Consider the following 17,168-nt stretch of genomic DNA (forward strand, 5'->3'; position numbering starts at 1 on the left):
ATTCTTTTGTTCAGCTTCATGTTATTGAAATTTCATTACATTGTTGTGTCTAGTTGTAGTTTATTCACTTTCATTGCTATATGGTTTTGTATTTTATATGTTAATTCAGTACTCCACTATTGATGGACTTTTGGGTTGTGTTCAGTTAGGGGTTATTATGAATAGTTCTGCTATGATCATTCCTGTATATGTCCTCTCACAAGCATGTTTAAGCATTTCTGTTACGTATATAGTAGATACATAATTTCCATTTCATAGATACCATCAAAACATTTTTTCAGTAAGTTGTACTAATTTACTCTCTCACAAATTGTGTTTGAAAGTTTAATTGTTCCACATCCTTATCAACACTTGGTTTTGTCTACATTTTTACTTTTAGCCCATCTACTATTTATTTTGGCATGGCATTCTAGTTTTAATCTGTATTTTCCTTATGTCTAACAAAATTGAACACTTTTTATATGCTTAGTGACCATTTGGATATCCTGTTACAGAAAGTCCTGCTCAAGTCTTTGTCCATCTTTCTATAAGGCTGTCTGCTTTTTTCTTAACAATCTGTGGGGATTCTTTATATATTCTTGATAAGAGTTCTATCATTTAGGTACACAATATATATGGAACTGATTTTTGTGTATGGTGTGAAGTAGAGAACATGGTTTATATTTTTTGTTTCCTTTTTTTCTATATGAGTATATATTTGACTCAGTATCATATATAGAAAACAGTCCTTTATTGCACCTCAGTTTTTCACATCAAATATTTATTTATGTGCGGTTATTTTTCTGTACTCTATTCTATTTCACTGGACTGTTTGTTAATCCTTGAACTTCATACCAAACTGATTTAAATACTATAGTTTTATTATAGGTCATGACATCTAATAGGGTATCTTCTTTAGCTTCATGGTAATTAATTTATTAAAACTAGCAATAGATACATGGCAATTCTTCTCTTCAGTTTAATATATTAATTTAATAAAGCCTAATTTAAAATATATAAATATTATAATTAATATTTTAAAATTAGAAAGTAACACTACCATGTTTCTTCCTATTATACTCCTTCTATAAAATGCTTTATTTCTTGGATGGTGTCCACCAAAATGTCACCCCAGTTCCTATCTGACTGTTCCCTGGAATTTTGTTTATCACTGAATGAAGAAAGAAGGTACTATGGGGACAACTCTTTGGAACTCCATGTTAGAGATAATGTTGACTAGTTTTCTGATTTGAACATGGCTTGTGTTTCTTATCTAAGAAACAGAAGGAGGAGAGAGAGTTTCAGTCTACCAACTTTTTGGTATTCTGTGTGTCTGATGGCAAGCATTCATGGGACACTAATTACCCTCAATTATTGTTCAATTCCATTGTTCTTGTGGAAATCTTTTCTGGAACCTGGTCACATATTTACTGTCAATGTCAACTGTCATATTATCACTGAGAACATTTTATCGGGAAGTTTTATTTGTTTTCTAGTGTTCTGATTTTACTCATGTATTTTCAAGCTACTTAATTTTTCTATTTCTGATATTTTAACTGTATTTTATATAATTCTTTTAAACTTCACTTGAGACTTATTTTTGAACAGCATTATTTTTGTGTTAATGTCCTTTGATAGGAAGGTAGTTTTTGCATTTAATATTACATTTTAAATGTTTATCTTTACTTCATCTTCATCTTACATTTAAATTGTGGCAGTAGTCATGTTAAATAAGTAGAAAGAACGTGTATTTTGGAGTCAGACAGGCTTCTGCTGAATTCTAATTCCTCCACTAAATAAACAGGACAGCAAACCACTTAACCTCTCTAAACTTTGTGGAAAACAGGAAGAGAATATAAAAAGGCCATTTCACAGGGTTTGTGAATTAAATGTGTAAACCATTAATTCAGTAAGTGGCACACACACAAAATAATTTTTTTATAAACATTTGTGATAATAATTTTAAAATAGTGGCTTCAATGATTCTGTCTTAACATTTATATTATTATCCAATATCTCATTTTCTCATCCCACAAGGCTGTAATAAGGATTGTCCTTTATCAAGGTGAATGTCAATCACACTATAACTCAAATTTCTTTTACGGTTAAGCTTCTTAAAATAATAGTCAATATGGGCTTTCTCTATTTCCTCTTTTCCTATTTCTGCTAATAATCACTAAATTTGATTTGTCACCTCACAGAAGCTACTCAGGACAAGGTGACATTGCCAGATCCATTGATTAAATTCAAGTATTTACATTAACTTTTAATGTCAGGATAATTTAGAAAAACTGATCAACTCATTACTAATTTAGCAAAACTAATTGAGAGTCTCCATACACTAGCAAAAAGAACATGGGCTTAATGTCTGGTTTTGCCATTTACTAACTATGTGATTTTAATAAATAGTAATTTCCCTTTGTAGGCCTTTGATTTATCCATTTACAAAATAGAATCATGACAATAAAGTCATACACAGTCTTATAGGTTATGAGGGATAATGAGATAATGTATGTTGAACACTTGACTCATACTGGAAACTTAGTAACTGGTAGCATTTAACATCATTTCATTAGTTAAAATAATTCCGCTCATTTGATATACAAGCAGCTAAATAAAACATTTTGTTGACATAAATATTTCATTTTTAAAGGCATGTTTAATTTTACATTTCAAGGTAATATGCTTTTCCAATGCTAGCTAAAATTAAATTAAGTCACATATGCATATGTGTAATGTCACATTTAATTGAATACAGCAACAAGATGTTATCTAATGGTTCAGGAAGCATGAGTTTAGATGTAAAACATTATTCAGAATTTACATAAACATAAACTTAGTTTCAATGGACATAGCACACCATATATGGAAACGTGTTTTTACCCAAGAAAAATAATAGTAAAACAGTGATATAATTTTACGACAAACAAGATAATGTTTAGTTAACTGTAACTGAACATAAATTATTTGTTTATTAATTTCATTTCATATACTTTATTCTTCCTATATCTCTGACGAAAACATTGATAAAATCATTTTCTACCTATGAATAGCTACCATCCCCTAACTGTTTTGTATCAGACAGGTTACAACTGGAAAAACAGAAGAAAAATGTAATATAGAGAACTTGTTTAAAAAGACTTGAAGAGAGGGAACCAAGCAATAGGGGAAGAATTAATCCAGAAATTACTTACTCGAGGAAGGAAATATGGCTACAGGACCAAAAAAAAAAAAAAAAAAGTGAGGTGAGGTTGGGATATATAGAAGGCAGAACACATTGTCTGCTGTGCATGAAGGATGCTATTCCATGAAAGTGGATCTTAGTGACCCTGAAGTCAAGGAGGTGGGCTACCCAACAGATGCTGATCCCACAGAGGGGAAACACATGATCGCCAATGAAGGACTGTTTTCAGACTCAAAGCTGGGATAATCAAAGCAATATATGTAACTTCCATAGTTGCTTCCAGGAGCAAAAGAAAAGAAAGAGAGAAAGAAGGAATTATAACTTCTCTTCACCTCCCTATTTCTGATCTCTCATTAGTGGTTTTTAATATGCAGAACCCATCAGGAAAGCAGATGTCAGAGAAATCTGTACAGAGTATAAAAGCATGGATGTGGGAACTATGAACAACCAATAAATAACTGACTCATTCTAATGTTTTTCTTCTTTTTCACTTTCCTTTGTTTTGTGGTATATAATTGCAAAATGATCAGAATGACTGGAGTATAGTCAATAAATTGGAATAAACACTAGCCTGGAAAGCTAGGCTGGGTGCAATGATGAATGACTTTCAAAAACATAGGCTTTATCTAATATGTGATTGTTACCAAAGGACTGTAAGTATCAAAGTAAGGTAGTTCCAAGGTCAAATATTTATAAATTGTCACCTTAGGAGGTCTGTGGAGGAAACTCAGATTTCAAGTAGGCTAGACTAGAAGCAGAAGGACTTCACACTAAGAGTTTATCAAAAGGGTTAAATAAGAGAAGATGAGGGTCCAAATTTAAGCAGAGTTAATAGAAGTGGCAATCAATACCTGGATTTGAAATCTATTTTATATATAACACTCAATTAGAATTAGGATGGACTACATTTTCTCTCTTGAATTACTCTATGCTTTTATGTGGTGAACACTACAGCCATTACAGAGCACAAGCATACCTCATACTGTGGATTTGGTTCCAAACCACAGCAACAATGCAAATATCACAGTAAAGTGAGTCATACAAATTTTTTAGTTTTCCAGTGCATAAAGAGTTATGTTTATACTATATGATAGTCTATTAATTGTGCAGTAGCATTCTGTCTAAAAAAAGTATATACCTCATTTAGAAAATACTTTGTTGTTAAAAATGTTAACCATCCTCTGAACCTTCAGTGAGTAGTAGTAACATCAAAGATCACCGATCACAGATTATCATAACAAATTTGGTATTAATAAAGTAACTCTGAAATACTGCAAGAATTACAAAGTGACACAGAGACTAAAGTTGAGCAAGTGATGATGGGAAAAAGGGGTCAATAGATTTGCTCGACACAGGGTTGCCACAAAACTTCAATTTGTAAAAAAAGCGGTATATACAAAGTGCAATAAAGCAAAGCACAATAAAATTAGGTATGCCTGTAATTCTTTAAATTCTTACATCTAGCTCAAAAATATTGAGAATATATATCTATTAACATTAATGATTCTAAAATTTACCTTAAGTAAAAAAATAAATTTATTCTTCCAAAAGCATTTTGAGAGCCTCCTATTTGCCATGCCATTATTCCAGGGCCTATGCATTGCAAATGCAAACAATTTCTCCGCCCTGGCAGTGTCTGTATTCTAGTGAGAACCGATGGGCTATAAACAAAGAAACAGATAGGCAGATTGTGATAAGAGATTTGGAAGTCAGTGGTGGATTTTGGATGTCAGTGAAGAAGGTATATGAATCAACATGTATTTTCAAAAGATAATTCTGGTAATGGAGTTGAAGGTATACTGGGAGAGAGAGATATGCAAAGGCGTGATGATGGTGACTTGGATTGTGGCAGAAGCAGAGGAGGTGGTAAGGAGCCATTATATTTGGATATATTGTGACATTAGAGGACATATATTCCACTGAATTCTTAGATGCATTAAATGTGTGAGAGAGATATCAAGAAAAGCTGCAGAGCATTTTAGCCTTCACAACAACAAGAATAGAATTTACTGAAAGGAGAAGACTGAGGAAGTGACAGGTTTTTTGAATTGAGATTTAGGTGTTGGACATTTGTCTGAGATGATTAGACATTAAAGTGGGAATGTAAAATAGTGATCATATACACAGGTGTGGAGGTCAGGGTTAGGCGTTAGTTTGTCTAAAGATAAAAATGTTGCATCTATCAGAGGACTTAGGTTATAATATTCAGAGAGAAATTTCATAGTAGACATTATGAAGTCATGTCTTTGTTCACATATACATGTAAAATGTAAACATCATTGGAACATCACAAACAGGTTGTGTTTCCAGGGATTTTTCAATGGAACTTCAGAGTAAAATGCCGGTTTAAGCAGCTTTCTTGTCTGGCCACCAGGGAAATCAATGAGAAGTTTTGTTATTGTTGTTGCTATTGTTTTTGCCTTTATTCTCCCTGCATTCCATAGCCTCACTCTCTTTGTCCTTCTCTTTCTTCTTATTTTTATTAATACATTAGTTAATTTTATAAGTATTCATTCCAATGTAACTATCTAAATACTAAGTCTATGATTAATAAAACTACTACAATATAACAGCATGCCTTCTCATATGCTGTCTTGAAAGTTACATTTCTGCTGCATTCACAAGAATATTCCAAAGTCTTCACAGGATCAGCAAATACTTTAACGTGTAAATTAAGTCCATTCCTTTCTCTGTCCCCTAGGGCTAATGAAAATAACTGGTTATAGTCCTTCATATAATTGTCTAATATAAATTTACAGAAATTTTTGTCTTCATGGTATTTAGTTTTTAAATATGTTCACCAGTACTTAGTTATTATGGTTCTGTTTTCTGTTATATCTATATCTTTGTTGATGTATGATGAAAAATACATTAATTATTTCTTAAATCACGTCTCATTATTTACAGACTATAACAATATTTTTAATGTAAATTATTTTAAACACTTTTTTATGCACATGATTGTTTAATATTATACTTGACAATGCCCTCTTTTTCAGGAAACAAATACCTTATACATTGAATCGCTTTTCTTTCATGTCATTTTACTTTACTCCATATAAAAAATAAACTATTTCTACAATTCCTATAATATTCTATCAAAGTTGCATCAAAAGTTATATGGGTTTCCTCAAGAAATTACATAAAATATAAAAAATATTTAAAATTCCTTTTAAGGTAAGCATTATGTATTTAATACTGAGACATATTAACAGTTATAAAATATGATAAAGAAATGCTGATTCCTAAACCTAACTAGATATTTGCTTAAAAAAACAATATTATGCCATCATTCTAACTTTGTCCATGATGCATAAGTAGATGAAGTATGAGAAATGTACATGTTAATAAACAAGTACTATTTTTCCTTTCTCTGTTATTTTCACTATACATAGTAATTTACATTTGTCTACTGATATTTATTTTACTTGCTTTATATTTTTTCACATTAGAATACATACTTATTTCAAATAAAAGTTATTACCTTCACTCTGACTCATACTTTATAGATTATTATGTACCACTTTTGAGACAGACAATGACTCAGAGTTCTCTGTTAAACATTACAGTATCTGATACATCAGTGACTATTATTAGTGGGGAAAAAACATCTTGGATTTCCAGGACAATCTTTGGAATTTTTTGTCTATTTTTCTGGTGTAATTGTTAACAACGTGTTCTCAAAATGTCCCAAATTAGAAGAAAGTATTATAGATATATGGCTATTTATTAGCCATATAAAATTCAATTTTTAAATTTCCTCCATGTAGGCTGCATCATTGCCTTAGCTTACCTTCTCACATAGAAACTTCATTAACTTTTAAAGAAATGTGATTCTTAAATACTCCCCTTAATGCGGTATTAAAAAAATGTACTTTAATTGTTCCAATGAGTTCTTACCATTGCTATCAAGAAAATGTTATGTGACTGAACTATTCTTATGAATTATTCTAATCACTCCAATTTTAATGTTACAATATTAACCTATCGATAATGGGAGAAAACAAAACTTCTACAGGAGTCTTTCTTTTTAAAACAGGTAAATGAGACAGTGTAACATCTATTGCAACTTCTGGTCATATTTCCATGTTTTATTAAAACTAAATTATGTAAATTTATTAGTCTATTAAAATGCTATTATTTAGGACTTCCCACATTAGTAAATATCACTCAAGAATCCCTAGGATATTGAAAATGGAACATCAAGATATATGATGACATTATTTCTAAAATAAAAATGGAATAATTATATCATTATCTAACTATGTTTGCTAATACTTATTGAACTTAGTCATCTTCAGTCTTATGAAGTGCCAAATTTTACAATTGTTTAATAGTGATAATGTAAAATGGTGATTTAAAAAATTTCATATACAGTAGAACAGTTGATAACAGTATATAAAGTAGTTTATTATTTAATCTACTTTAAAATGTTTGGATCTGCATTATGATTAAATTAAAATAATAGATTAATGGACTGAATGATTTTGCATTTAATAATAAAAAATTATCATTTGATAATACTAAATTAGTTCATAAATCATGCCCAAATTCACTAATTAATTAGGTAGGGAAATGACTGCACATATGTTCTATGTCACTGCATTCTCATACTAATATTTTCTTTATGAAGTATTTCAGTGATGACATTATGATTTTATTTAGCCTAAAATGATTAGAGAAAGCTCTCAAGGTGCTATGTCTTTCACTAGTTGTGTATGTGTATGAATTACGAGAAAAAGTTTTCAAGATGCTATGTCATTTACCAGTTGTATGGATATCTCAACTGTTTCTTAAAAACCCCAAACTTTGGAAATAGTATATTCATTAACAATTGGCAGGTGTTAATGCAAGATGGGGCACTGTAAAATATATTTAAATGTCTGACATTGATTAGCCTAACATAACTCATCTGTACTTCAGTATTTTTCAATGACTCAATTAGGCTGCTTTTAGAATTGTGGTCACTTATAGCTTTAAAGATAAATGACTCAATGAATCAAAAAAAGAAAACCAGAAAGAGAGGACATTATAGAAATTTTGTTGTATTTGTAGCAGAGAAGAAATTGAAAAGGTTGAATTTTGAAGAATATTTCTAGTAGTATATTTCATAGGTCCTGAATAAAATGTTGATCCTGAAGATGAACCCCAAAGTCACTGGAAAGAATGAGTTTTCTGTAAATAGAATGACTTTAGAAATAGTGAGTTGAAGATACTCTCAAGCTATGTTTTGAGGGAAGAAAACGTTTTCTCCATGGGATAGTGGTTTTATAGTATTTGTGCATCTCTCAGAGTTCAGACAAGAAAGAAAAAAAACTGACATACTCAAATCAGAAACACATTTAATAACAAGAATTCTGGATTTAAGGCTGGGGGATGAAGGTCAGCGAGAACCTTCACTAGCTTTCAAGAAATCAGGAATTTGCAGAAATCACAGGAAAATACTAATTGAGAACTCAAGTTTTTGCAGCACCAGAACAATTGCTTTAAACAGGAATTCTGATAAGCTGATGAAAAAAGCCTCACCTCTAACACCTACTGCTGCCCATATACCAACACATAATAATGGCTTACACTCTTAATTCCCATTCCAAGTCTTATGGAAGTGCCTTCATTGGCAAAATCTAATAGACAACACTGCTTGCAAAGAGAAGTATTCTGGCAAGTGTAGTTCCAAGATTTACAAGCACCTCAATACAGTGGAAGATCAGAAAATACTAGAAAGGAATGTCGGTTACCTACCTTTCTATCTGTATCTTTATGATATTCCTAGTCATATCCATATTTACCTTAATCCATAACCATATGCATATATAGATCACTATTTATATACATTTCCATATCTAAATGTATACATAGCACATGCTCCTAATATTGTAAATTTGCCTTTCTCATACATGATGCCTTTTCTGGGAATTTTAAATTTGATAGAAGCTTCAGCTCATTTACTCTCAGCAAATGATATAATCATTCACATATTGCCACAACCAACTTTTCCTTTAATATTATAATTACTGACATCCTGACATAAACATGAATTATGATGCTGTGCTTCATATAGCCTGATATCAATAGAGTATACATGATTTATTCTCACAGAACAGTCATTACTTTAAATATCTACTTGTTCCTGTGGTTTTTCCATTCATTTTGAAATTAAATAGGTTAACAGTATGTTTCAGCAGAGAATTCCCTGTATATCACCTGGATCATTTGTAAGAACTGTACAACCAAAGTAAAATTGTAAGATAATTCAGATCCCAAAATTTTACTGTGAATAATGAGAAATCACCATAAGAATGCTGAGTTGTAATGCAATTTGTCTTAGACTTAGCATGCTACTGAGTACAGATAAAAGGGCAATGGATTTTGAATCAAAGCACTAATGAAACTAACATTTAGTGGCTATTTCTTAGGTTCCACAAAATACACAGTGCCATTCTATGTGAATTCTCTTATTTAGCAATCACAAGATCCTGGGATTTTGGTAGTGTTACTGCTTTTATTTTTTTATGAAGCTCGCTCTCTATGTGTTTTCCAATCCCCATGTCTGCTTTCTCTCTATCTCCCTATGAGCAGTACTATGCTAATAGCCATTAAATTTAAAACTGTGACTTTTGCATTATTTCTTTTAACTAGAGAAAGTTTGAAATATTGTAATCAGTTGAAAGGCAATGTGACCTTTGATCACATTGTTAAAGATAGTATATAGATCTAGTCATCTCCATGCTCAAGTCTCTCAGAAATGACATGTCATGGTTAAAAGTTGATAAACACATTTAGATAATGATACAGGTATTATTCTTATCCACCAGCCTTCATGTTTTAAGGGTTTCCATTACATTAAGCTGTAAAATGGCACATTAATTGCCATTAATTCTTTAATAAAAAGCTTAAATGAGCAGCCTGTTATTTAAAGAGCATACATATTGACTTTTTAAATGAATTTCTTATAATTTAAATGTCTCAATTTTGCATTAATTACCAAATAATTATTTTAGTACTTTTCATAGTCATTAATATAGAGTTATAAGTTAATCATTTAATTCTCCCTGTGACCAGTTACTCATTACAGTATGGAATATCAGTAATGTTCCTAAATCTTTGTAAAAGGAAATGCTTAAAGAATGTTTTCATCTAAAAGCAGGCATGAGAAGTGACAGGTTCACTTGCTTTAAGTGCATGAATTTTAGAATATTCCACAGTTTCTGATGAGTGTTTTGCCTAATTAGTAACAAAGTGCTAAAATGTGACTGGGAGTGAATGTGAAATTAGGGAAAGGGAAAATAGGAATGATACATTAGAAACTATTAAATGTAAGATGAAAAAACAAACATGTTGTGCCATTCTGTCCAGAGAGAATTTACTGGAACAATGGCCATAAACTAGTATTGGTCCATGACAAAACATTCACCAAATACAAATGTGAAATATAGGAAATGCTGTGAATTTTTCATGAAACTAAATGTTTGAAAAGGAAATGACTGTCCTTTAATCCGAGTTTACATGCATTTTTTAAGTATTAAATTTATGGTGAGAGAAAATGTTGATTGTAGTGATGGCAAACAGCAAAGTAGCTACTTAGCAAAATGAATACATTTCAATCTTTTACTGGCCACAACTTCTCAAATTTTTATTTTTATTAAAAACAAAGTGTCTGAAGGAAATTTACATTGCATCAACCTAGGATTTTCCACTGATATATTTGTTTGCTAATTTTATTTAGTTTTCCCAGTAGGGAAATATCTTTATGAATCACTGGAAATATTTGCTATAAAGGTATCAACAAGTACAGACAGTGGTTCCCCATTACTTTTCTGGCCTTGAACTCAATGACTTTATAATTATAATACAGTTCTTATCAGCCTCAACTACTTAAAGTTATCATGTGGGTAAAATTGTATTTTTATCTATTCCAAATATTTGTTACAAAACTTACATGGGCATTGTGGAGAAACAAGGACAGAGTAAGATATGCTTTTTGCCTTCATGGAAAAATCATTTCCCTTATGAGAAAATCATAGTGGAAAAAGAAATAGACTGGAGTTGGAAATCTGTGTTTGTATCTTTGCCACACTGCCTACCAGTTTGTATGAATTTAAATAATGTATTGATCATTTCTGAGTTTTGATTTATTTAATTGTAATTCAAGAAAAATAGGGCTACACTCTGGTATTCTTTTCAAAGGAACATAAATTGTGATTCACTATTCAACTTTACCATACTTCAATAGGAGAAAATATAATTGATAAGGTAATTAAAGAATATATGAAAAAATTAAGAATATAAGGTAATAAGAATAACTTAAGAATATCACAAATATCTGAATGGTACAAATTATTCCATGGAAAATATTATACTGATTCATAAAATATTATGCTTTCACAATATCTAGAAAATGTGTTAAGTTCAGGTAAAATACATGTATATTTAAATACTACAATTTGTAACTCATATTAAGAATACAAATCATATTAGCTTTACCTGAAAAATGAGGTTTTTAATTATATAGTTATATCCTGAAGATATTTCAAACAGATGCACATAAAATATATGATCTCCTTTTAAGCTTTTGAGATTAATAACATGGTATAAAATAAATCTGAACAAGAGTCTCTACATAGGTACTATCTGACTACCATTCAGACAACCTGAATTTTCTTAACAAGTGGAGTCCCTGGACATTCTTATGATTCTTGAGAACTTTGTTCCAAGAACACAATGCTTGGTTTGAAAAAGAAAGTGCTCTAACAGCTTTCATATTCTCCTATCACTCCCATTCATTAATATAACAGCTGCTTATTGAGAGCCTCTTAATACGGTAAGCATTGCATGAAGCACTGGTGATTAACCAGTGAATTCCAAACTTTGACTTCACAAAGTTTAGTGTACAAAGGAGAGAGATGGTTAATAAATAATCACATATAAATATTAAATTACAAAATGAAGTCTTGTAAGGAAAAGTAACTAATGGGATTCATAACTGACAGTTTATTTTCAAATCAATCAAGCAATGTATTACAGAAGGGAGTAAAACAAGATATTGCAAATCCTCACAATGATACAAGTATCATAAAAATAAATATTAAAACATACATTTTCTCTCACTTACTAAAATGAAAAATAAAACTAAATCTCTCATTGTATAACATGCTATTACATGCTGATTATTTAAAGTTAATTGCAGAAAACTAGCTTTTGATAAATGGGAAAAATTTTTCACATTGTCCTTCTCTATCATCTTGGATAATTTAATGGTAAAAAGTTCTAAATATTATAAAAATTATTGGATTATTTAATGAATCTGGACGAGTGTAAAAATACATCTGATATTGCATGTAAAATAATTTGTATGTTTATATGTACATTAGTAGTTCAAAACTTTTAATGTTTTGATTTTATTACTGTGCCAAAGACAGTGAGACAATGACAGGGTGTTCACTAAAAAATGGGACATAAGAATGTGTTGTAGTTCTAGACCTGGTTCTACTGTGAATTTCTTCAAGTCTGTAATTTCTTCCAGTCCCTATGACTTCTATTCTGAGGATGAAATTGCATATTTTACCTACAAAGAGAGGTTTTTAAAAACATTGTATTCAAATAAATGTTGCAACAATAGGCTCTGAATTACTTGTTTTGCATATTATCAACATGGGTCTCAGTGATTATAGACGTCACTAGAGTCCATGGGACCTCCATTTTTATTTATAGAATAAATTAATATTTTAGACACTTTTTGAAATGTTTATTTCAAAGCCAAAAAGAGAGCCATGTATTAGTTTCCTATTGTTGATGGAACAAATGACTGAAAACTTAATGTCTTACACAACATAAATTTATTATCTTGCGGTCTGGAGAACTGAAGTCCAAAATGTATTTAACTGGCCTGAGTTCAAGGAAGGTGTCAGCAGGTCTGCATTCATTCTGGAGGCTCTAGGAGAAAATCTGTTTCTTATCATTCCCAGCTTGTACAGGCTGCTTGCCTTTCTTTCGCTTGTGTCCCTCTTTCAGCTTCATAGCCAGCAATTGCTTCATTTGGACTTCTGCTTTCATTGTCACACCTCCTAGTCTCTCTCTGACCCTCCTACCTTCCTGTGATAAGAACCCTTGTGAGCACTTTGGGCCCATCCAGATAATCTAGGGTAATCTCTCATTTTTAAGATTTTAACTTAATCACAACTGTAAAGTTCCTTTTGTCATATAAGGTGACACATTTAAATATTACTGGCATTAGAGCCTGGGCAATTTTGGAGGGCCATTATTCATAAAATAATATCATATATAACATTGTAACAGTCTAGCTATGAAGTAAATAGGTTTTCAGACTTTTTTGTTACAAAACTATTTTTCATTTTTCTCCCTGACGATGTTCCTTATTTTTCTGAAAAAAAAAAAAAACTCTGAGCATTCAAAGTGGGAAATATCTTATTTTTACATATTTATATCAAGAGATAATGTTGAAAAAAAATCTAGAAAATTATTTATTTAACAACTAGTTACCCAATGCCCTGCAATTCTAGTACTAGATATATTCTCAAGAGAACTATGCATATATGCTTACAAAACATGTAACACATGTTTATGGCAGTATTATTTATTCAAGACCCAACTGCGAAAAAGAAGTCCACTAACAGTAGAATGGATAAATTAAGGCATATTAAAAAAACGGATTCCTATGTAGCAAGGAAAGTTAAATTTCATACTATTGTTATAATAAAACAAAGGTAATGCTGAATCAAATAAAACAGAAGTAGAATAATTTTATTATGCAATTTCATTTATATAGACTTTTAAGACATGGAACACTAATTTGTTTTGTCAGAAGTCAGTGTAAGGGTTACCCTTGGGATGGATTGAGATAGTACTGAACTGGAGGAAGCATAAGCAGGCACTCAGCACTGCTTGCAATGTTTTATTTCTTGATTTGAAATTTGTTTCATTGGTGATAATTCTACAGTATGTATAATTTTGATTTATGTAAACTTCTATATGTATATTATAGTTCATTGAAGCAAAAAAGCCAGTATTATAATATTAGCTTATAAAAGTATATTACCTATATAAAAGTATAACTCAAATATATTCTGGTTATAAGTGACATATTTACAAAAAACAAAAAAACAAACAAAAAAAATGGATACCAAAAGGTTGAAGGTAAAAAGATGTTCCAGCTCTTTTCTAATAAATGAAAATTATAGATTTACTACTATCAGATAAGATAAAATTTAAGATCAACTCATTTTAGAAATAGTGTCATCTCATAAAGACAAAATATCTAGTTCACCAGGAAATACAATAATTTTTACTTGTATACACCTAATAATGTCACCGGAAATATATTTAAAAATGGACATACCTACAAAGAAATATATAAAAATCTGCAATCATATTGGGAGATTTCAGCATATCTCTTTCAGTATCTAGTAGCTCAGATTTAAAAAATAAAGTTAGCACAGAGACCATTTGAACAGGGTTAACAAATTTATTCAAAGGATATACTGAATGCTGCACCTAGCCTCTGATATATACCCATTATAAAAGGCAGAGTAATAATCCCAGAATAATGGTTCCCTTGGAACCTGTGAATATGTTATAGCACTTGGCAAAAGGAACGCTTCAAATGGAATTAAGATTACATATCTTATAATAGGAAGATATTTGAATTATCAATTTAGGCACCATTGAATTACATTAGCATTTAAAAGCAGAGAAATCTCCCCAGCTGGAGGACAAAGGCAGTAGCAGCAGAGAGAAGGTAGAAGGGGAAACAATAGGGATTTAAGAATGAGAAAAACTTGGATTGCCATTGCTGACTCTGGAGATGGAGGAAGGGGGCCACAAACCAAGGAATGCTGGCTATTTTGAAAAATTGAGAATAATCCCAAACCATCAGCCAGCAAGGAAACAGGGATTTTAGTCCCACAACTGCATGAAGCTGAATTCTAGCAACAGCCTTCTGAATTTGGAAGTGGAAGCAAATGAAATTCCAGAGGTTCTAAAAAAGTAACATAACAAAGCTGATACCATGATTTCAGCCTTATCAGGCTTTAAGCAGAAAATCAGCTGAGCTACTCTCTGCCTAGATCCACATAACTGTGAGACAATAATGGGTATTGTTTAAGTTTGTGGTAACTTGGATTAGGAACAGAAAAATAATTGCTTGTTTTTAATAAGAAAACCAGGCATATAATAAAATATTTACAATATCCTACCCATAAAGCTAGTCTCAATAAAAGTCAAAGGATTAAATTCATACAGAAAATGTTATCTGGCTATAATGCAAATGAGATACACATTAGTAACAAAATATAACTAAAGCAACTTATATGTTTATAATTTAAGAGACATACTTCTAATCAGGGAAAAAAGAGAAAATCATAAAGGAATTTAGAAGGCAGTTTGACAGTTTGACAGCATTGTTAACCAAAAAGTATACCCTTGCAGAGTATACCTTATGCGGTAAAAAATATGAAAATTTAAAATTGTAAATGCTTACACACTTCGGAGAAATGCTACATAAGTGCTTTAAGAGTGGACTTTTACAAGAATGTTGATGAAGACACACTGAACAAAGTATATACAACCCAAGTATCCATCAACAGTCAGTGAATAAATGAATTGTGGTATATTTATTGCAGTAGATTTCTATACAACAATGGTCCTCAAAATGTGAACCATGGAATTCTTGAAAGTCCTGAAACATTTTTCAGGGGTTCCACAAAAACAAAACTATTTCCATAATAATAGTGAGATATTATACACCTTTTTTTCTCTGGGTTGACATTTGCCCTCCTGTACAAAAGTGATGGTGGGTATAAAACTGCTGGTGCATTAACACAACACAGTTAGTGACTTCAAATTGTACTAGTAGTCATTGTCTAATTATTTCATTAAATGGCCACCCTTTATTACACTTCTTTTTATTGACCAGTATGACAAAATGGAAAAAAGTGCAAAAAAAATCCTTTTTTATGCCTACCAAAATATGATTGTCTTGAAGAGAAACAGTTTGAGCGGGCTAGCTGAGCTAGCCACTTTTATCATGGAATAACATTTGTATTTGAAATAATGACTAACGGATAAACTATGGTTAGTCACATTTAGGTATTTGGTATATATTTCCCCCCTCCCTCCAAAAACATAAAACTGTTTCCCTGTTCAAGGAAGATAAATGACAGGATTTGCTGTCAATGATAAAATCTGAATTTTTCAAGTATAAAATTAGAATTTTGGAAAACTTAAATCCACCACTGTCAGCTTTAGAGCTTCCCCAAGTTTAAAGATTTTCATCAGATGAGTACAAATAAAAATAGGTGTGATTTTAAAATATTTTATAGTGAAATATATCGATATTTGGAAGATCTAACTCTGTGAACCAATATATTTCAAATGACCAATGCATAATGTCAAAAAATGCAAGAGTGAAAAAAAATCTATTAAAAAGGCAGGGTGAATCAACAGATTTTAATGCAACAGAGTGCAAAAAAGTGATATGGTTTCAACTCAACATTGTAACTAGTCAAGTTTTTGTGTAGTATCAAAGAAGAGTGTCCATGTTTATGTGCAAAAGCTACTAGAATACTCTTCCCTTTTACAATTAAATATCTAAGTTAGATCAGGGTTCTTTATATACATAAAGCAAAATAACATATTGTAAAACATTGAACAAAGAAGCAGATATGAAAATCCAGCTATGTTCTTCAATAGGCCAAATATTAAAGAGATTTGCAAAAATAGAACACAGTGTATTCTTTTAAATTTTTGTTTTGGAAAAGATAGTTACTTCATATTATTTACATTATTTATATCAACATGTAATGGGCTTATTTTGGTTATTTTAAATAAAGTAATAAACGCACATTTTAAAATGTTTTTTATAAAAAATTAAATAGGGTAAATATTGGCAGATCTAGCCCACAAAATCTCTTTGGAGTTCTTAATACATTTTTAGAGCAAGTAGGCCTGAGACAAACAGAAACTACTGCTATTCAGAAGTGAAAATATA

The 17,168-nt window shown here is 30.9% G+C and overlaps 1 protein-coding gene across 1 annotated transcript in view; it reads left to right on the plus strand.

Moving 5' to 3' along the window:
• The window catches only part of CSMD3 (CUB and Sushi multiple domains 3), a 1,010,791-nt gene that overhangs the window by 139,957 nt on the left and 853,666 nt on the right, over window positions 1-17,168 (plus strand). The window lies entirely within an intron of this gene.

Source organism: Camelus dromedarius, chromosome 20, assembly GCF_036321535.1.
Source record: "Camelus dromedarius isolate mCamDro1 chromosome 20, mCamDro1.pat, whole genome shotgun sequence".
In the NCBI taxonomy this organism is placed as follows: domain Eukaryota; kingdom Metazoa; phylum Chordata; class Mammalia; order Artiodactyla; family Camelidae; genus Camelus; species Camelus dromedarius.